Source organism: Neofelis nebulosa, chromosome 2 (assembly GCF_028018385.1).
Source record: "Neofelis nebulosa isolate mNeoNeb1 chromosome 2, mNeoNeb1.pri, whole genome shotgun sequence".
NCBI classification, from domain to species: domain Eukaryota; kingdom Metazoa; phylum Chordata; class Mammalia; order Carnivora; family Felidae; genus Neofelis; species Neofelis nebulosa.
In genome coordinates, this window is record NC_080783.1 from 149,004,795 (window position 1) to 149,027,117 (window position 22,323).

The following is a 22,323-nucleotide window of genomic DNA, read 5'->3' on the forward strand; positions in this document are numbered from 1 at the left end:
CATTGGCCTTTTCTCAGACTTCCACAGTGACTGTATTCAGTGCCTTCCCAGCAATACACCCCTTTCCAGGCCCTTATTGTTTGCTGGCTTTCCCAGTACCTCCTAGACTTTCCCATTCGACTCTGCTGGCACTTCTGATGGCTTTAATGCAGGTATTCCTTAAACTCAATGTTCAGCACTTTTTTTTTTCTCTCTCTCTCTTTTTTAATGTTTATTTCTCTTTGAAAGAGAGAGCGAGCACAAGCAGGGGAGGGACAAAGACATAGAATTCGAAGCAAGCTTCAGGCTCTGAGCTGTCAGTGCAGAACCCACTACGGGGCCAAACCAATGAACTGGTGAGATGATGACCTGAGCTGAAGTTGGAAGCTTAAGCGACGGAGACACCCATGTGCCCCTGTTCTCTTTTCTTTGATTAGTTTCTTAATCCGTATTTATACCACTTCATTCTTTTATGCATTCATTCAGTAAATACTTTTTGGATATCTACTCTGTGCCGCATGGCATTATTCTTGTGGCTAGGAATATAGCAGGCAACAAGACAGATAGCCCTTGCTCTCATGGGAGTTTATAAATAATTCCTAAGACAGAAATTGAATAAGTACAATGTGATGAAATGCCTAGGAGGAATCCAAAGTGCTCTTAAACGTTCACTTCCAGCCTGTACTTAGTAACTTGAATTCTAATTCTAATTTGGATGGTAGGTCTTTCTGTAAGGGTTCTAGATTACCTTTTAATGCTTTCTTCAATCTGTTCCTTATAGTAACTTCTTATTCCAATACAAAGTATTATGAAAGTGATGTTTTTAAGATCATACAAAGTGTTGAATACCTGAAATCTTCCCCAAAATTTTTAGCTTAAAAAATAAATAAAACCTTTATTAAAATGGTATTGTAGGTAGTATGATATGCATTTTAATTTTTTTTTTTTTGTTAGTGGCTGACAAGATGTTCATTACCTCATACCTAGACCAGTGACATCTAAAGTGGTGGTTTATATGTACCTCATTGGGGTGTGCAATATGATCCACGGGGGTGCTGAAAAAATACAAGGTTGGTTTGTATTTTATCTAACATACAGAAAAAAATTTGTTTCACTAAGTTTTTAAAAAAATATAGATTGACACTGGCGTTCTCACTTTACATTTATCAGATAGACACATGTCACAGATAGTAAATGAGGATCTTAAGAGAATAATGGGAACTTCTCAACTTGGAAGAGTTGAAATTAGTAATTTCCTTTGATTATTTGCATCAGCTTATGATAACATAATACAGTGTGGCTGATTAAGTGTATCTGTAAATTACATTATCTATCTAGTTTTAACTAAATAAACCTTCACAAAAATGGGCAAGTAGCCTAAAGAATTTCCCCCAAAGAAACCATCATTAAAAGTAAGGAAACAAGAAATGCCAGAATCAAGTATTTTGGGAAGGTTGTTGAAATATGGATTAAAAGATGATTTGCAAAGTAAAACACAGTCTGAAAACTATAAAGTATAAAAGTTCGTGTAGGATTGGGTGAGAGTGAGAGGAAGGGGGTATTAGTAGGGTAAGAGAGGTGATAGTGATAATTAAGACTTCTTAGGCTGGCTTTTGATTGAATTTATCTGGAAGGATGAGGTTTGATGGTGGGGAGAGATGATCAGGCTTTTAATTTATAACATGTTTGCAGTGTGGCTAATCAACTGGGGAGGGACAAAGACAGGTAGGAAGAACAATTAAGATTCTGTTATCAAAACTTTTCCTGTACTCTGCTATCTTGAAATCTTAAATTTAGAAATCTCATTTTGTCCAAAATTGCCTCTCATTTGACCTCTCTGATTCCTTTACTCATTTAGTGTGTTCTTATTATCATCAAGGGCTACAGTCCCATGACTCATTACTGTTTACTGATTTTTAACTCTCACCAGAACTCAGAGTTCCCATCATCCTTCTGGCCCATCAGCCTACGTTCCCAGATGAATGTTTTTTCTGTTCATGCTCAAACTGTCAAGCGTTGTTAGGGGAAAATTGCACAACATTGTAGGTGGATGCTACTACCAATGCATGATTGCCTATTTCCGTTGAACCTTTAACTGCCTAGAAATGCTTTTACTTCTTCCTAATCAACTCCTTTTCACTCTCTCTGCAGACCCTACTGCAAAACTTCACCACTCTCCTTAAGCTTCCTACTTTATTCTCATATACCCTTACTCTCAGCCTATGATACTTTTTCTTTACAGAGAAACTATATATCATAAAGCTATTTGGCAGCTCCTTCAATCGAATTCCCTTATTTCCACCTTTTATCCTTTCCACCCCCACCCTCTGCACACTCATCATTATTACCAAATGCTTCAAAGGAAAAGGTATCCTAGGTGTTGTCTTCTGAGTCAAGCTATTGCCTCTTGATCTTGGCTGTGCATTGGCATCACCTGGAGACTTTAAGCAACCACTGGTGCCTCATCCCCTCCCCCAGAATGTGGACTGGGCATTGGGATGTTTAGAAGCTCCTCCAGGTGGTTCTAATGTGTGCCTGAGGTTGAGAATGAACCCATCATTCAATGGGAACGTGCTCCCCCCAGTCTATCCTTTGCTAACAGGCAGATTCCATTTCTCTTAGTGGATTGAGTCCTCAAGGGCAGAAACCATTTATTGTTAATTTTTATACTTTTATGGTCTACATTCCCAGCAACACAGTGGATTCTCCATTTGTTAAATGAATAAGCAAATCAAGATGTATACAGTTTTTTTTGTACCCCTCCTCTCCTATCTAAACATCCAACTACAGCGCTTAAATATTTCCAGCGCTGAGTTTCCTTTTCTTTAATGTTGTTTTTCTTCTTGGATTTCCTGTAATGGTAAATTGAATTATATGCACCAAGTCACCTAAGCTAAAAATCCCAGTCCCCTATGATTATTTCCTCTTCTTTATCACGTTCAACAGATCAGATCCTGACAATTTTTTTCTGTGCACTATTTCTTATCTTCATCTTCCTTTTCTTTTTTTAAATTGAGGTATAATTGACATATATTACATTAGTTTCAAGTGTACAACATAATGGTTCACTATTTATATACATTGCAAGATGATCACCACAGTAAGTCTAGTTAATATCCATCCATACACCATGTGTAAAGTTACAAATTTTTTTTTCCTTCCCGCCCCCCAACATGTTACAAACTACAAGAGACTTTTAATGATAGAGAACGAACTGAGGGGTGATGGAGGGAGGTGGTTGGGAGGAATGGGCTAGATGGGTGATGGGTATTAAGGAGTGAAGTTGTTGTGATGAGCACTGGGTGTTGTATGTGATGAATCACTGAATTCTCCTGAAGCCAATATTGCACTGTATGTTAACTAAAATTTAAATTAAAAAAATAAAAAGGTAGTAAAAATTGTTTTTGTGTGGTGAAAACTTTTAAGATCTATTCTCTTAGCAACTTTCAAATATGCAATATGGTATTACTAGCTATATTCACCATGCTGTACATTACATCCCCATTACTTATTTATTTTATAATTGGACATTTGTGCCTTTTGACCCCTTTCATCTGTTTCTTCCTTTGAGCCCCCCGTTGCAACCACCAGTCAGTTCCCTGTATCTGTGAGCTTGGGTTTTGCTGTTGTTGTTTTTAGATTTCACATATAAGTGAGATTATATAGTATTTGTCTTTCTCTGTCTGATTTATTTCACTTAGCATAAGAAGGCCATCTATGTTGTCACAAATGGCAAGATTTTATTCGCTTTATGGCTGAATAATATTCCACGGTGTGTGTGTGTGTGTGTGTGTGTGTGTGTTTGCATGTCACATGTCATATTTTCTTTATCCATTCATCCCCTGATGGACACTTAGGTTATTTCCATATCTTCGCTATTGTAAGTAATGCTGTAATGAAGGAACATGGGGGTGCAGATTTGAGTTAGTACTTCTCCTTCTTCTTCTTCTTCTTCTTCTTCTTTTTTTTTTTTTGATAAATACCCAGGAGTGGAATTGCTGGATCATATAAGAGTTCTATTTTTAAATTTTGGAGAATCTCCATACTATTTTCCAGAGTAGCTGCTCCAGTTTACATACACACCAACAGTGCACAGTTGTTCTCTTTTATCCACATCCTTTCCAGCACTTGTTGTTTCCTGACTTGTGAAAATAGCCATTCTAACAGGTGTGAGGTAGCAGTTTTGATTTGCATTTCCCTGATGATTAATGATGTTGAGCATCTTTTCATGTCCCTGTTGGCCATCAGTATGTTCTCTTTGGAAAAATGTTTACTCAGATTTTCTGCCCATTTTTTAATTGGATTTTTTTTTTTTTTTTGCTATTGAATTGTATGAGTTCTTTATATATTTTGGCTATTAACCCTTATTGGACATATGACTTACAAATATTTTCTCCCATTCAGTAGGTTGCCTTTTCATTTTGATGATGTTTTCCTTTCCGTGTAGAAGCTTTTTGGTTTGATATAGTGCCACTTGTTTCTTTTTGCTTTTGTTGTTTTGGTGTCAAATTGAAAAAAAATCATTACCAAGACCTATGTCAATGAACTTACTGCCTATGTTTTCTTCTAGGAGTGTTATGGTTTCAAGTCTTCTGTATAAGTCTTTAATTCATTTCAGTTAATTTTTACTTTTGTTGTAATATAGTAGTCCAGTTTCATTCTGTTGCATGTAGCTGTCCAATTTTACCATCACTGTTTATTGAAAATACTATTTCCCCATTGTTCTTGGCTCATTTTTCATAAATGGGTAGACCATATATGTATGCATTTATTTCTAGGCTATCTATTTTGTTCCATTGATCTATGTGTTTGTTTTTGGAGAATACTGTTTTGATCACTGTAGCTTTGTAATACAGTGTGAAATCAGAGAGCATGTCTCCAGCTTTGTTCTTCTTTCTCAAGATTGCTTTGGCTATTTGGGGTATTTTGTGTTCCATATACCTTTTAGGATTGTTCCAGTTCTGTGCAAAATGCCATTGGAGTTTTGGTAGAGATCGCATTGAATCTGTATATTGCTTTAGGTAGTATAGACATATTAACAATACTGATTCTTTATTTTTTTTAATATTTATTTATACTGGGTGAGGGGAGGAGCAGAGAGAGGGAGTGAGAGAATCCCAAGCAGGTTCCATGTTCAGTGTACAGCCTGACATGGGGTTCGATCCCACGACTGTGAGATTAGGACCTGAGAGGATATCAAGAGTCAGATGCTCAACCCACTGAGCCACCTAGGTGCTCCTAACAATACTGATTCTTCCAATCCATGAGTACAGAATATCTTTCTATTTATGTGCGTCTTCTTCAGTTTCTTTCATTAATGTCTTGTAGTTTTCAATATACAGATCTTTCACCTCTTTAGTTTTAATTTATCCCTAGGTATTTTACTCTTTTTGATGAAATTGTAAATGGGGTTGCTTTCTTAATTTCTCTTTTTGTCAGTTCATCATCATTGTATAGAGACACAAACCGATTTTTGTATATTAATTTTGTGTCCTGAATTTCTACTGAGTTTCTTTATTTTAACAGTTTTTTGGTGGAGTCTTCAGGGTTTTCTATATGTAATATCATGTCGTCTGTAAATAGTGACTATTTTACTTCTTCCTTTCCAATTTGGATGTCTTTTATTTCTTTATGTTTTCTGATTGCTGTGGCTAGGACTTCCAGTACTATGTTGAATTAAATGGTGAGAGTGGACATCCCTGTCTTGTTCCTGATCTTAGGGAAAAACTCTCAATTCTTCACCATTGAATATGATGTTAGCTGTAGGTTTTTCATATATGGTCTTTATTATGTTGAGATATGTTCCCTGCAAACCTGTTTTGTTGAGTGTTTTAATCATGAATGGATGTTGAATTTTGTCAAGTACGTTTTCTGCAACCATTGAGGTGATCATATGATTTTTATGCTTCATTTTGTTAATGTAGTGTATTACATTGATGGATTTGCAGCGGTTGAACCATCTGTACATTGGGGGAATAAATCCCACTTGAACCTGGTGTATGATCCTTAATGTATTGTTGAATTTGGTTTGCTAATTTTTATTGAGAACTTTTGCATCTATGTCCATTAGGGATATTGGCCTGTAACCTTTTTTTCTAGTGGTGTGCTTGTGTGGTTTTGGTATCAGGGTAATACTGGCCTTGTAAATGAGTTTGGAAGCATTCTATCTTCTATTTCTTGTGAGAATTTTGAGAAGAGTAAGTATTAACTCTTCTTTGACTGTTTGATAGAATTCTCCAGTGAATTTGTCTGTTCCTGGACTTTTGTTTGTTGGGGGGGGGTTTTGATTACTGAGTCTATCTCCTTACAAGTAATTAGTCTGTTCAGGTGTTCTGTTTCTTCATGATTTGGTCTTGGTAAGTTGTATGTTTGTAGGAATGTGTTCATTTCTTTTGGGTTGTCCAATTTGTTGGCATATAATTGTTCATAGTAATCTCTCATGATCCTTTGTATTTCTGTAGTATTAGTTGTGCATCTCCTCTTTCATTTCTGGCTTTTGTTATTCAAGTCTTCTCTCATTTTTTCTTGGTAAGTCTGGCTAAAGGTTTCTCAATTTTGTTTATCTTGTCAAGGAACCAGCTCTTAGTTTCATTGATCTATTCTATTGTCTTCTTAGTCTCTATTTATTTCCACTCGGATCTTTATTTCCTTTCTTCTACTAACTTTGGGTTTTGTTTGTTTTTATTTTTATAGTTCCTAGAACTGTAAAGTTAGACTGAGATTTTTCTTTTCTTTTCTTTTTTTTTTTTTTTTTTTTGAGGTATGCATTTATTGCTATGAACTTCCCTGTGAGAACTCTTTTTGCTGCATCCTATAAATTTTGGTCTGTTGTATTTTCATTTTCATTTGTCTCAGGCATTTTTTGATTTCTCTTTTGAATTCTGCTTTGACCACTTGGTTGTTTAACAGCATTGTGTTTAATCTCCACATGTTTGTAAGTTTTCCAGTATTCTTTTTGTAATTGATTTTTAGTTTCATACCATTGTGTTCAGAAAAAATACTTGATATAATTTCAATCTTTGTAAACTTATTAAGACTTGTTTTGCAGCCTAACATGTCATCTATCCTGGAGAATGTTCCATGTCTACTTGAGAAGAATATGTATTCTCGCATTCTTTTGCTTTTGGGTGGAATGTTTTATATACATATGTTAAGTCCATCTGGTCTAATGTGTCATTTAGGCCAATGTTTCCTTATTGATTTTCTGTCTGGATTATCCATTCACTGATGTAAATGGGGAAAGTCCCCACCATTATTGTATTGCTGTCTATTTCTCCCTTTAGATCTATTAATATTTGCTTTATATATTTAGGTGCTCCTATATTAGATGCATAAATATTTACAAATGTTAAAATCTCTTGTTGGATTGACCCCTGGATAATTATGTAATGCCCTTTATCTCCTATTAGAGTCTTTGTTTTTTTGTTTTTTTGTTTTTTTTTTTTTAATTTTTTTTTTTTTTTGCTTTCAAACAGGAGAAGTAGGCATTTATTTTCATTCCTAAGCATTATCCATCATTAATTTTCCATTCTTTGACATCCTTGCTTTTATTATTTTTTTAATTAATTTATTTATTTATTTTTTAATATATGAAATTTACTGTCAAATTGGTTTCCATACAACACCCAGTGCTCATCCCAAAAGGTGCCCTCCTCAATACCCATCACCCACCCTGCCCTCCCTCCCACCCCCCATCAACCCTCAGTTTGTTCTCAGTTTTTAACAGTCTCTTATGCTTTGGCTCTCTCCCACTCTAACCTCTTTTTTTTTTTTTTTTTCCCTTCCCCTCCCCCATGGGTTTCTGTTAAGTTTCTCAGGATCCACATAAGAGTGAAACCATATGGTATCTGTCTTTCTCTGTATGGCTTATTTCACTTAGCATCACACTCTCCAGTTCCATCCACGTTGCTACAAAAGGCCATATTTCATTTTTTCTCATTGCCATGTAGTATTCCATTGTGTATATAAACCACAATTTCTTTATCCATTCATCAGTTGATGGACATTTAGGCTCTTTCCATAATTTGGCTATTGTTGAGAGTGCTGCTATAAACATTGGGGTACAAGTGCCCCTATGCATCAGTACTCCTGTATCCCTTGGATAAATTCCTAGCAGTGCTATTTCTGGGTCATAGGGTAGGTCTATTTTTAATTTTCTGAGGAACCTCCACACTGCTTTCCAGAGCGGCTGCACCAATTTGCATTCCCACCAACAGTGCAAGAGGGTTCCCGTCTCTCCACATCCTCTCCAGCATCTATAGTCTCCTGATTTCTTCATTTTGGCCACTCTGACTGGCGTGAGGTGGTATCTGAGTGTGGTTTTGATTTGTATTTCCCTGATGAGGAGCGACGTTGAACATCTTTTCATGTGCCTGTTGGCCATCCGGATGTCTTCTTTAGAGAAGTGTCTATTCATGTTTTCTGCCCATTTCTTCACTGGGTTATTTGTTTTTCGGGTGTGGAGTTTGATGAGCTCTTTATAGATTTTGGATACTAGCCCTTTGTCCAATGTGTCATTTGCAAATATCTTTTCCCATTCCGTTGGTTGCCTTTTAGTTTTGTTGGTTGTTTCCTTTGCTGTGCAGAAGCTTTTTATCTTCATAAGGTCCCAGTAATTCACTTTTGCTTTTAATTCCCTTGCCTTTGGGGATGTGCCGAGTAAGAGATTGCTACGGCTGAGGTCAGAGAGGTCTTTTCCTGCTTTCTCCTCTAAGGTTTTGATGGTTTCCTGTCTCACATTCAGGTCCTTTATCCATTTTGAGTTTATTTTTGTGAATGGTGTGAGAAAGTGGTCTAGTTTCAACCTTCTGCATGTTGCTGTCCAGTTCTCCCAGCACCATTTGTTAAGGAGACTGTCTTTTTTCCATTGGATGTTCTTTCCTGCTTTGTCAAAAATGAGTTGGCCATACGTTTGTGGGTCTAGTTCTGGGGTTTCTATTCGATTCCATTGGTCTATGTGTCTGTTTTTATGCCAATACCATGCTGTCTTGATGATGACAGCTTTGTAGTAGAGGCTAAAGTCTGGGATTGTGATGCCTCCTGCTTTGGTCTTCTTCTTCAAAATTACTTTGGCTATTCGGGGCCTTTTGTGGTTCCATATGAATTTTAGGATTGCTTGTTCTAGTTTCAAGAAGAATGCTGGTGCAATTTTGATTGGGATTGCATTGAATGTGTAGATAGCTTTGGGTAGTATTGACATTTTGACAATATTTATTCTTCCAATCCATGAGCAGGGAATGTCTTTCCATTTCTTTATATCTTCTTCAATTACCTGCATAAGCTTTCTATAGTTTTCAGCATACAGATCTTTTACATCTTTGGTTAGATTTATTCCTAGGTATTTTATGCTTCTTGGTGCAATTGTGAATGGGATCAGTTTCTTTATTTGTCTTTCTGTTGCTTCATTGTTAGTGTATAAGAATGCAACTGATTTCTGTACATTGATTTTGTATCCTGCAACTTTGCTGAATTCATGTATCAGTTCTAGCAGACTTTTGGTGGAGTCTATCGGATTTTCCATGTATAATATCATGTCATCTGCAAAAAGCGAAAGCTTGACTTCATCTTTGCCAATTTTGATGCCTTTGATTTCCTTTTGTTGTCTGATTGCTGATGCTAGAACTTCCAGCACTATATTAAACAACAGCGGTGAGAGTGGGCATCCCTGTCGTGTTCCTGATCTCAGGGAAAAAGCTCTCAGTTTTTCCCCATTGAGGATGATGTTAGCTGTGGGCTTTTCATAAATGGCTTTTATGATCTTTAAGTATGTTCCTTCTATCCCGACTTTCTCAAGGGTTTTTATTAAGAAACGGTGCTGGATTTTGTCAAAGGCCTTTTCTGCATCGATTGACAGGATCATATGGTTCTTCTCTTTTTTTTTGTTAATGTGATGTATCACGTTGATCGATTTGCGAATGTTGAACCAGCCCTTCATCCCAGGAATGAATCCCACTTGATCATGGTGAATAATTCTTTTTATATGCTGTTGAATTCGATTTGCTAGTATCTTATTGAGAATTTTTGCATCCATATTCATCAGGGATATTGGCCTGTAGTTCTCTTTTTTTACTGGGTCTCTGTCTGGTTTAGGAATCAAAGTAATACTGGCTTCATAGAATGAGTCTGGAAGTTTTCCTTCCCTTTCTATTTCTTGGAATAGCTTGAGAAGGATAGGTATTATCTCCGCTTTAAACGTCTGGTAGAACTCCCCTGGGAAGCCATCTGGTCCTGGACTCTTATTTGTTGGGAGATTTTTGATAACCGATTCAGTTTCTTCACTGGTTATGGGTCTGTTCAAGCTTTCTATTTCCTCCTGATTGAGTTTTGGAAGAGTGTGGGTGTTTAGGAATTTGTCCATTTCTTCAAGGTTGTCCAATTTGTTGGCATATAATTTTTCATAGTATTCCCTGATAATTGTTTGTATCTCTGAGGGATTGGTTGTAATAATTCCATTTTCATTCATGATTTTATCTATTTGGGTCATCTCCCTTTTCTTTTTGAGAAGCCTGGCTAGAGGTTTGTCAATTTTGTTTATTTTTTCAAAAAACCAACTCTTGGTTTCGTTGATCTGCTCTACCGTTTTTTTAGATTCTATATTGTTTATTTCTGCTCTGATCTTTATGATTTCTCTTCTTCTGCTGGGTTTAGGCTGCCTTTGCTGTTCTGCTTCTATTTCCTTTAGGTGTGCTGTTAGATTTTGTATTTGGGATTTTTCTTGTTTCTTGAGATAGGCCTGGATTGCAATGTATTTTCCTCTCAGGACTGCCTTCGCTGCGTCCCAAAGAGTTTGGATTGTTGTATTTTCATTTTCGTTTGTTTCCATATATTTTTTAATTTCTTCTCTAATTGCCTGGTTGACCCACTCATTCGTTAGTAGGGTGTTCTTTAACCTCCATGCTTTTGGAGGTTTTCCAGACTTTTTCCTGTGGTTGATTTCAAGCTTCATAGCATTGTGGTCTGAAAGTATGCATGGTATAATTTCAATTCTTGTAAACTTATGAAGGGCTGTTTTGTGACCCAGTATATGATCTATCTTGGAGAATGTTCCATGTGCACTCGAGAAGAAAGTATATTCTGTTGCTTTGGGATGCAGAGTTCTAAATATATCTGTCAAGTCCATCTGATCCAATGTATCATTCAGGGCCCTTGTTTCTTTATTGACTGTGTGTCTAGATGATCTATCCATTTCTGTAAGTGGGGTGTTAAAGTCCCCTGCAATGACCACATTCTTATCAATAAGGTTGCTTATGTTTATGAGTAACTGATTTATATATCTGGGGGCTCCGGTATTTGGCGCATAGACATTTATAATTGTTAGCTCTTCCTGATGGATAGACCCTGTAATTATTATATAATGCCCTTCTTCATCTCTTGTTACAGCCTTTAATTTAAAGTCTAGTTTGTCTGATATAAGTATGGCTACTCCAGCTTTCTTTTGGCTTCCAGTAGCATGATAAATAGTTCTCCATCCCCTCACTCTCAATCTAAAGGTGTCCTCAGATCTAAAATGAGTCTCTTGTAGACAGCAAATAGATGGGTCTTGTTTTTTTATCCATTCTGATACCCTATGTCTTTTGGTTGGCGCATTTAATCCATTTTCATTCAGTGTTATTATAGAAAGATACGGGTTTAGAGTCATTGTGATGTCTGTATGTTTTATGCTTGTAGTGATGTCTCTGGTACTTTGTCTCACAGGATCCCCCTTAGGATCTCTTGTAGGGCTGGTTTCGTGGTGACAAATTCCTTCAGTTTTTGTTTGTTTGGGAAGACCTTTATCTCTCCTTCTATTCTAAATGACAGACTTGCTGGATAAAGGATTCTCGGCTGCATATTTTTTCTGTTTAGCACACTGAAGATATCGTGCCAAGCCTTTCTGGCCTGCCAAGTTTCAAAGGAGAGATCAGTCACGAGTCTTATAGGTCTCCCTTTATATGTGAGGGCACGTTTATCCCTTGCTGCTTTCAGAATTTTCTCTTTATCCTTGTATTTTGCCAGTTTCACTATGATATGTCGTGCAGAAGATCGATTCAAGTTACGTCTGAAGGGAGTTCTCTGTGCCTCTTGGATTTCAATGCCTTTTTCCTTCCCCAGTTCAGGGAAGTTCTCAGGTATAATTTCTTCAAGTACCCCATCAGCACCTTTCCCTCTCTCTTCCTCCTCTGGGATACCAATTATGCGTATATTATTTCTTTTTAGTGTATCACTTAGTTCTCTAATTTTCCCCTCATACTCCTGGATTTTTTTATCTCTCTTTCTTTCAGCTTCCTCTTTCTCCATAACTTTATCTTCTAGTTCACCTATTCTCTCCTCTGCCTCTTCAATCCGAGCCGTGGTGGTTTCCATTTTGTTTTGCATTTCGTTTAAAGTGTTTTTCAGCTCCTCGTGACTGTTCCTTAGTCCCTTGATCTCTGTAGCAAGAGATTCTCTGCTGTCCTGTATACTGTTTTCAAGCCCAGCGATTAATTTTATGACTATTATTCTAAATTCACTTTCTGTTATATTATTTAAATCCTTTTTGATCAGTTCATTAGCTGTTGTTATTTCCTGGAGATTCTTCTGAGGGGAATTCTTCCGTTTGGTCATTTTGGATAGTCCCTGGAGCGGTGAGGACCTGCAGGGCACTTCCCCTGTGCTGTGGTGTATAACTGGAGTTGGTGGGCAGGGCCGCAGTCCGACCTGATGTCTGCCCCCAACCCACCGCTGGGGCCACAGTCAGACTGGTGAGTGCCTTCTCTTCCCCTCTCCTAGGGGCGGGATTCACTGTGGGGTGGCGTGGCCCGTCTGGGCTACTTGCACACTGCCAGGCTTGTGGTGCTGGGGATCTGGCGTATTAGCTGGGGTGGGTAGGCAAGGTGCACGGGGGCAGGAGGGGCAGGCTTAGCTCGCTTCTCCTTAGGTGATCCACTTCAGGAGGGGCCCTGTGGCAGCGGGAGGGAGTCAGATCCGCTGCCGGAGGTTTGGCTCCGCAGAAGCACAGAGTTGGGTGTTTGCGCGGAGCGAGCAAGTTCCCTGGCAGGAACTGGTTCTCTTTGGGATTTTGGCTGGGGGATGGGCGGGGGAGATGGCGCTGGTGAGCGCCTTTGTTCCCCGCCAAGCTGAGCTCTGCCGTCCGGGGGCTCAGCAGCTCTCCCTCCCTTTGTCCTCCAGCCTTCCCGCTTTCTGAGCAGAGCTGTTAACTTCTGACCTCCCAGACGCTAAGTCGCGCTTGCTGTCGGAACACAGTCCGTCCGGCCCCTCCGCTTTTGCCAGCCCGACTCGGGCGCTCTGCTTGGCCGGCGAGCCGCCCCTCCGCCCCGGCTCCCTCCCGCCAGTCCGTGGAGCGCCCACTGCCTCGCCGCCCTTCCTACCCTCTTCCGTGGGCCTCTCGTCTGCGCTTGGCTCCGGAGACTCCGTTCTGCTAATCCTCTGGCGGTTTTCTGGGTTCTTTAGGCAGGTGTAGGTGGAATCTAAGTGATCAGCAGGACGCGCGGTGAGCCCAGCGTCCTCCTACGCCGCCATCTTCCGGAACTCCCTTTTTTAAATTTTTTTTTAACGTTTATTTATTTTTGAGACAGAGAGAGACAGAGCATGAATGGGGGAGGGTCAGAGAGAGGGAGACACAGAATCTGAAACAGGCTCCAGGCTCTGAGCTGTCAGCACAGAGCCCGACGCGGGGCTTGAACTCACGGACCGCGAGATCATGACCTGAGCCGAAGTCGGCCGCTTAACCGACTGAGCCACCCAGGTGCCCCTAGAGTCTTTGTTTTAAAATCTAATTTGTCTGATATAAATATAGCTACCCCAGTTTGTTTTATTTTTGTTTTTTGTTTTGTTTGTTTTTGTTTTTTGTTTTCATTTGCATGGAGTTCCTTTTCATCCTTTCACTTTCAGTCTGTATGTGTCCTTACATCTGAAGTCTCCTGGAGGCAGCATATTTATAGATCTTGTTTTGTTACATTTAACTATTCTGTGTCTTTTAGTTAGGGAATTTAGTCCATAACATTTAAAGTAGCTACTGTAATTATGTACGTAATTGTTTTTAATTGTTTTCTGGCTGTTTGGTAGTTCCCCTCTATTCCTTTTTTTCCCCTTTGCTCTTTTACTGGTGGTTTGATGACTTTCTTTAGTGGTATGCATAGATTCTTTTCTGCTTATTTTTTGTGTATCTACTATAGAATATTCCTTTGTGGTTACCATGTGACTTACGTGTAACAACCTATGTACCTATGGCAGTCTATTTAAGTTGATAACTTAAGTTTGATTGCATTCTAAAGCTCTACATTTTTACTGTCCTACCTTTCTGTTTTATGAATTTGATGTCACATTTTACATCTTTTTATTCTGTGTATCCCTTAGCTAATTATTATAGTTTTAGTTACTTTTATTTTTGTCTTTTAGCCTTCATACTAGTTTTATAAGCATTTGATCCATTACCTTCAGTATATATTTACCTTTCCAGTGAGATTTATTCTTTCATATATTTTCTTGTTACTGACTAGCATTTTTTCTTTTCAGCTCAACGAAGTACAATTTGCCATTTTATGTAAAGCCAGTTTAGTGGTGATGTACTTTTTTAGCTTTTGGTTGTCTAGAAAACTCTTGATCTCTTCTTCAGTCCTGAGTGATAACTATTCATGTATTCATGGTTGAAAGTTTTTCTTTCCGTGATTTGAATATATTGTGCCACCCCCTCTGGCATGCAAAATTCTTACCAAAAAAAATCTGCTTGTAGTCATGTGGCGTTTCCCTTGTACATAACAAGTTGTTTTTCTCTTGTGGCTTTTAAGATTCTCTCCTTTTGTTTGACTTTTGACATTTATTTAATTTATTTTTTTGTTCATTTATTTTGAGAGAGAGAGAGAGAGAGAGAATTAGTGGGGGACAGGCCGAGAAAGAAGGGGACAGAGGATCTAGAGCGGGCTCCATGCTGACAGCAGAGAGCCCAATGTGGGGCTTGAAGTCACAAACCGCGAGATCATGACCTGAACCAGTCTGACACTTAACTGACTGAGCCACCCAGGTGCCCTTGACTTGACATTTTAATTATACTGTGTGTTAGTGTGGGTCTCTTTTGGTTCATCTTATTTGGAACTCTCTGAGCTTCCTGGATCTGGATGTCTGATTCCTTCTCGAGGTTAAAGAAGTTTTCAAGCATTATTTCTTCAAAAAATTTTTCACCCCTTTCTCTGTTCTCTTTCTGAGAGTCCTATAATGCAGATGTTAGTCTGTTTTATGTTGTTCCATAAGTACCATAAGCTATATTCCCTTCTTTTCATTATATTTTCTCTTTGCTGTCCTTGTTGGGTGAAGTCAACTGTCCTGTCTTCGAATTAACTGAACCTTTGTCTTCCTTCATCTCCTCTGCTGTTGAACACCTCTAGTCTATTTTTTTTAGTTCAGTTATTTAGTTCAGAATCTTCAGCTCTGTGACTTTTGTTTAGTACTTTTCTTAGATTTTCTGTCTGTTGAAGTTTGCACTATGTTCATTCATTCTTCTCCCAAGTTTGGTGAGCATCTGTATGACCATTACTTTGAACTCTTTGTCAGATAAATTAGTTATCTCTGCTTCATTAAGTTTTTTTTTTGAGGTTTTATATTGTTCTTTTGTTTGAAACATATCCTCCCTTTCTTTATTTCACTTGACTCTCTTAGTTTCTATGTATTAGATGAAAGATACACCTCTCTCAGTCTTGAAGTAATGGCCTTGGGTAGGAGATGAACATTGTCATTCAACCCTGCCCTAGCTTGAGTTGTCTCCCAAACCTTTGTAATTGTCTAATTACAGCTTATTATATTTTTAATAGCTCCCAGTAGTTGAGGGTGTGCCAAAACCTGTCAGTATCCCAAAGGTGAGGATCTCAATCAGCACCTAGATTCAGGCTGATTTGGATGCTAGACCTTCAGGCAGCAAATATACACAGTCCTTTGGGATTTCAAGCATAAGCCCTGCTGGCCACCAGAGATAGACAATCTGGAGGTATCCTCTGGGCAGTAGTCACAAAAATTGTGGCTCCAGACAAATATATAAGGTCTTTTACAGGTGATTCTGGCAAGCTGTAGTGAGGCAGAGGGAGAATGCAAAGATGGCATCCACTGGATTAGTTCCCTGGGGCCTCCACAGGCCCCCAGGTGTGTGCCACACCTGAAGGCTGTCCTTCAGGCTGAAACTGCAGGTTAAGTAATAAACCTCTTTGTAGAAAGACTGGGGATGTGCTTCAGTGTGTTGTCTGTGCACCCACCGTCCTAGGGGTGGTATCCTACCAAGAACTATCTCTTTGATTGTTATGGCCCCATGGGACCCTGGAATGCAAGCTCCCTGGGCTTCAGAGCCAGGTGATCAAGGAGCATCCTCTGGGTAGCAGCAGCACAAATCAGAGCACCGGACGTGTAAAAACTAGCTTCCGGGAGTTACCGATGTGCTAGTGTACGACAGGATAGAATGAAGATGGTGCTCTCCAGCTGTAGCAAGGGAGAAGGGGAATGTAAAGATGGCACTAGAAAAAGAAAACGAGTTTGTGACTGTAGGCTAGGGCAAGGCGGTGAGGGAGCCCAAAGATGACATCCACCAGCTAGTGCAAAGTGAGGGAAACACAAAGATGGTGCTTGTTGGAAAAAAGAACACGTTGGCACCCGTTGGCTGGAGCAAGGCTGAAGGAGAGTGTAATGATGGTGCCCATCAGCCTGTGTCCCCAGAGAGGGTTTCAGCGTGTGTATGTCAAATTAGATGTCTGCCCCCCAGGCCAGTGCTTTCATATAAGCAGGTGAGTCTCTTCCACTTAAAGTCTGAGTGCTATTAGCTCTCCTGAGCTGGGCTGGGATGAGTCCAAGCATGTGAGCCCCTTGAGATCCGTTTCTTAGATTGCTGCAGTCTTGTGCCATGAGCCCCATTGGTTTTCAAAGCCACGTGTTTTGGGAGCTTGTCTCTCAGGTGCAAGTCTTTAAAGTTGGGTTGCCAAATATGGGGTTCATACCCTTTGCTCTTTAAGAACAAGCTCCAGGTTATGAATTTTCCTCTTGATTATAGGTTGCCACACTTGGAGTGAGGTATATGGCAAGATTGTGCCCAGCCTTTTTTACCTGCTTCAGTGTGGCTTTTTTCTTGTTTTCCCAATGTGTAGTTTTTGCTCAGCCAGCCTTTAGGTTTTTTCAGAGGAAATTATTCCATATGTGGCTGTAGATGTGGTATGCCTATGGGAAGAGGTAAGGTAAGGATCGTCTTACGTGTTGAACTGGAACCGATCCTCTTATTTTGAAAAAGCAATTTTTTCATATTGAACCAATTTCAGACCAAGAAAAAAGTTGCAAGAATAGTACAAAAACTTCTGTATATCCTTTTCCAGAAAGTTCCTTCAAGCTTTCCCAATTATTCCACCAACGTCTTTAAAGCAAAAACCTCTAAGCCAAGATCAGGTGTTAAACCCATTTGTCACGTTGCTCAATCCTCCTTAAAACTGCATCAGTTCTTCATCTTTTTTTTTTTTTTTAACATTCTATTCCTGCCTTTTTCTTTTTGAAGAATTAGCCACTATTCTTAAGTTGCATGATTATTACCTATTGTGTTTTATACTTTCACTGATTATATATGGATCTGTAAATGATACTAGTTTATATTTTAAACTACATAACTGTTGTCAATCAGATGCATCCTTCGGTGATTAGGAATATAATACTGTTTGTTGTGTCTGTTGACTCACTGTAGATTGATACCTTTTGTATCTCGTAGCCTCTTTTTAAAAAAAATAAACTTATTTTTAGTGATTTTTAAAAAATGTTTCTTCTGTCAGAGATTCTTAGGGTTATCAATGTCCAGAGACCAATTTTTATATGAACTTCTTTCTTGGCTTGGAAGTTCCAAGATTATTCAGATATTGTAAATTTGAAACCCTGAGCAACTGGAATACAAATCATGATTACAGATTCTCTTGGAAGTTCATTTTTTCCCTCTTTTCAGAGTTCATTTCATGACAGAAAAGCGTCCTTGTCCTCTTGATGTGCTGCGGGGGGGTGGGTGTGAATTTTGTCTAATTTACCCTTTCATTGAGGGTATAGAACTTCCCAGAGTTTTAATGTATGTAGGGGTGAGTATGAGGAAGGGCTCATCGTTTCTAGTTCCCGCTTTTCTCAAAGGCTCAAAGTCTTATCTCCAGTTACCATGGGTTTGAATATTCCAGGATTTTCCTCACCCATCCCTTTCCCAGCTCAAGACAGGGTCATACTGTGTGCTCCGGCTCTGGTGTTCAGTTTCTTCTTTACTTCTGCCAGTTAAGTATTTCCTTGTAGTTTTGTAAGCTTAAGTATGTATTAAAAATATTATTTCTGCACCTCACCCAGCAAGTGTAGTAGAAGAGTTTTCATGTTATTTAGTCTGCTGGTATTAGTTAGAGATTGATTTTGATCAGCTCAGGTAACAGAAACCTGGGTAGGGTGACTCACCCAAATAGGGATTTATTTTATCACCTACTAAGAAGCTCAGAGGTAGGCAGCTTTCTTTACTTCTGTTTTGCTATTCTTAGCATGTAGCTTTCATCCTCTCTTCATAAGACGGCTTCTGTATTTCTAGGCAGCACATATAAATTCAAGGCAGAAAAAAAGGAAGAAAGGTGAAGGGAGAAGGTACTTGCCAACTGAGGCTGCTTTCTCTTTTTTTCTAAATGAAGAAAACAGCTTTTTCATAAGCCCCATCTAGTAAACTTGTATTTACATGTCATTGGCCAGACCTGGGTCATTTGGTTCCTTCTTAATACAATAGAGTTTGGTAAGTACAGTGTGCCTAGTTTAAAAATTCTAATGTTTAACAAGGCGTATTGTTCTGAACAAAACAGTGGTGCTCTTGGCACAGAAGAGGGTGAGAATAGTTACAGGACAAACAACTATCAATAACTGCCACGCTACTGAAGGGCAAGAACTGAAAGTGTCCTGTGCTCTTTCTACTACACTGCAACTTCCTTTCAGTTTTTAGAATGATAAACGGCGCAGCAACATAACTTGTAGAGTTCAGTGCAAAATGAAAGTGTGGAGCCTCTTGTTCAAGAAGCAGGACTAAAGTGCCATTAAAAGGTACAAAGCTACTAAAATAAACTTTTTCCTTTCTTCCGTGGTCTCTCTCTCAACTTTCATATTTTTTTATTTGCTATTTAATGTCATTCTAAGCAATGAAAAACAAAATTTAAATTGTTAGCATGAATTTACCATACATCTTCATATTATACAATGCCAGTTTTAAGATGCAAACATAAGAGCATTTAACATGTGTGCATAATTATCGAAATTACACAATTTGTATTTCATTCTTACCAAAATGGTGGAAGTGCTGTACAAATATAATTCAAATTCTAAAATTTCATTTTTCGATATATGCTCATTCTACCATTATCTTTACGTTTGGCTTATTGATGAGTGAGGAAGGACTGAAAGGAAGAGGAATTCTGGATCGTCCTATCCTTCAGTCATCCTTTTCAGTCGTATAAGTTGTTGCCAGGTTCCATGCACACTTGCCTTGTACTCTGGCTGGTCTGTTGGAATTTTTTATTCTTGGAATATTGTGAACACTGAGTGAGTGGGGCAGCAAGGACCTGCAGTGGACGCATGTGTCTGAAAGTGCTGATATGGAAAGATCTCCAAGGTGTGTTAATAAGAAAAGCAAGGTGCAGAGCAATTCGTGGGTCCTTTTGTGTAAATAAAAAAGGAATGTGTGTGCTATTTTTATATAAGTACATTGTATATGCATGGCTTTTTAATAAAAACAATTTAAAGAAACTATTATAGGGGTTATCTTTGGGGTAAAAGTACAGTGGGGTAAGGAGTGAGAAGGGTTGGAGGCTTTCATTTTTCATTTTGTATCTTTCTTTACTGTTTGGGTTTTCAGTGTGTGTGTGTGTGTGTGTGTGTGTGTGTGTGTGTATGTATGTAAAAGTTCTGTCATATTTTTATTTTTTGGATTTTAGAATAGCAATTTTATTGATTTAATAATTATGATTTCTACTCATTAAAAATATTCAAAGAGCACAGATGTGGACAAAGAAGAAAGAAACCAGCAACCCAAGTACCACCACCCACAAATAGTCAATGTTAATATTTGGTGAAGATCTTTCTTTGTAAATATAGACGAAGCATGAGGGTGAGAGAGACACCACAGAAAGAAAGAGAGGAAACAGAGAAAGAATTATAAAAGGTATTAAGTTGGATTTACTTGCATTTGAGAGAAAAAAAAAATTGGAATAAAAAGTGAATAGGAGCGCCTGGGTGGCTCAGTAGTTTAAGTGTTTGACTTTGGCTCAGGTCATGATCTCCCAGTTTGTGGTGTTGAGTCCTAAGTCAGGTTCTGTGATGGCAGTGCAGAGCCTGCTTGGGATTCTCTCTTTCTCTGCCCCTCCACCGCTTGTGCGCACCATGCTCGCTCTCTCTCTCTCTCTCTCAAAAAATAAATAAACTTAAAAAAAAATGGGTAGCTAAACCTCATTTATTTCTTCTCCACGAGAGATACTAGATCCTAAAAAACCCCTCATTAGAGTCATTTTGTGTGAGTTTTTTTCCTTCTTTTTAAAAAACCATCTGTTGCAACCTTAGACATTATCTATTAACTTATTATATTAAAGGTGAGATGATGAGAACTCACTTTTTTTTTTACTTTTCCTCTGTCTCCCTACGGCCGTACATATCATTTATTATTTTCACTTTCCACTCAGGAGTTAAACAAAGAGTTAGCATTAATGTCCAGTGTTATTGAAAGATGTAGGAAAACAAGTACTCCCATACACTGTTGGAGGAAGTATACACCGATAAAGACATCTGGAATGGTAATTTGCATGTTTGTCAAAATTTACAATATATGAGCTCTTTGACTCAGTAATTCCACTTACAGGAATCTACACAAAGACATATTTATACAAAGAGAAGTATACAAATATTATTTTACAATACTGGTTTTAGTAGTAAAAACTCAGAAACAACTTAAATGTTAATCTGTAAGGAAATGGTTTTATGACTTGTAGTGCTTTCATAATGTAGACTACTGTACAATTGTTAAAAGAATTATGGAGACAAACATACTAAAATGGAAAAAAATCTCTAAGTTATATTGTTAAGGGAAAAAGTAAGTCATATAGTATACATACAGTGTGATTTGGTTTATTTATTCATATGCCGACATTAGTACAGAATGGTACACACAGAAAAAGGGACAAAGAGTGGGAAGGGCCTAGCAGGATAAAGGGGAAGTTTCATATTTAATCATATATACTTAAAAACTGCTCTAGTGTTTTACAACAGAAATATATACATTGTATAAAAGGCAGAGAGGAAGAGGAAAAAAGAAAAAAAAACCCACCAGAATTCCAGCCTCTTCTCAAAAACTTATTATGTGAGAATAAGGAATTGAATTAATTTTGTTTGGTATTTCATGTTTAAGAATTAATATAATTTTTAAATCTGCATTACATTTCAAATGAAAAATTGTGATGCAATCCACATGGCTTGCCATAGATACTAGCCAACAAGCCGAAACTTTTCTTCACCTCAAAATGACATAATTTCTTTCCTATTATGCTTAGGATTTTGGAATAATTTGGTTCACCACACCCATTAATCCTGAATAAAGTGCTAGTTTAGTGGCAATGTTATTCTCTTTTAAAGTGTTTCTTAGAAATAGCTTGCCCTTTATGCCCGTGTTTTCACTGGGAGGACTTAATATTCATTCCACTATAAAATAAGACTTGGTTGTAATTTTATTTTATACTTTGGTTAGTGGTATTACTTTGTGACTTGGGATGAAGATAAAAAGGAAGAGTAAAATAACAGGTTGGCTCACATTGTTGTCAGTTTGGTTAATGTGACTCACACTAGCAATAAATTTCCTATCCTGAAGGGTACATATCAGTTATTTACTGATGCTTTGAGGTATGGGAGGAAGGAGACAATATCATCAAATGAAGTGGTATAAGTTTAAATTAAGTTCCCAAGGAAAATTTCAAAAGGACCCACTTTTCTGTTGCTTACCAATCAGATCAACTAGCAAACCTATTATGAGCAATCCCTATGATAAATTTAATGGACACCAACCAATAAAAGATTGTCCTTCTGCCAAAGAACAGGCACACATATGATATTATGGAAAGTCAAGTCTAAGAAAGTCTAGCTTTGAAGGCATTCAAGTGGTCAGTGAAGTTAAGGATATCCAGAAGTCTTGCTAAGAAGTACAAAACATGATCCTTGTGTTCTGAGGGCTTACAATCTGGTTTTATTCACATGCAAAGAAAACCTACCTGTGAAGCTATGTATTGCCAAGTATTAATTGAGTAGAACAGAAAAGTGCTTTGGCAAATCATAGAAGGGACACATCATTACTACACATGAAGTGTCAGGTAAACC